At 53.3% G+C, this 274-nt stretch overlaps 1 protein-coding gene across 1 annotated transcript in view; it reads right to left on the bottom strand.

The window, feature by feature from the left end:
- The window catches only part of EMH_0013600 (uncharacterized protein), a gene marked incomplete at both ends in the record, with an annotated part of 2988 nt that overhangs the window by 1675 nt on the left and 1039 nt on the right, over positions 1-274 (bottom strand). The gene's annotated exons all lie outside the window — the stretch shown is intronic.

Genomic DNA, 274 nt, shown 5'->3' with positions numbered 1-274 from the left:
AGCTCACCAGACACCGCAACAACAAAAAGGAGACAGCTGCTGCTTCGCTGCATCTTCCTCTCTACACAACGCCTAAACCCTAAACCCTAAACCCTAAAGCGAACCCGCAAGCTCGCTGCTGCTACTCTCCCACTACTACTGGGGGGCCCCTTCACTGTCTCCTTCTTTGAACCCTTCAGGGGGAGAGAGACAGAGGGGCCCCCAGGGTTTCTTTGTGTGTACACGTGGTGTCTCTGTCTCCTGTCTCCTTTTGCCTGTGTATATCTATCTACTC

Source organism: Eimeria mitis, genomic scaffold, assembly GCF_000499745.2.
Source record: "Eimeria mitis Houghton genomic scaffold, Emh_scaff477, whole genome shotgun sequence".
Lineage (NCBI taxonomy): Eukaryota > Apicomplexa > Conoidasida > Eucoccidiorida > Eimeriidae > Eimeria > Eimeria mitis.
This window is presented reverse-complemented; position numbering and strand designations above follow the sequence as displayed.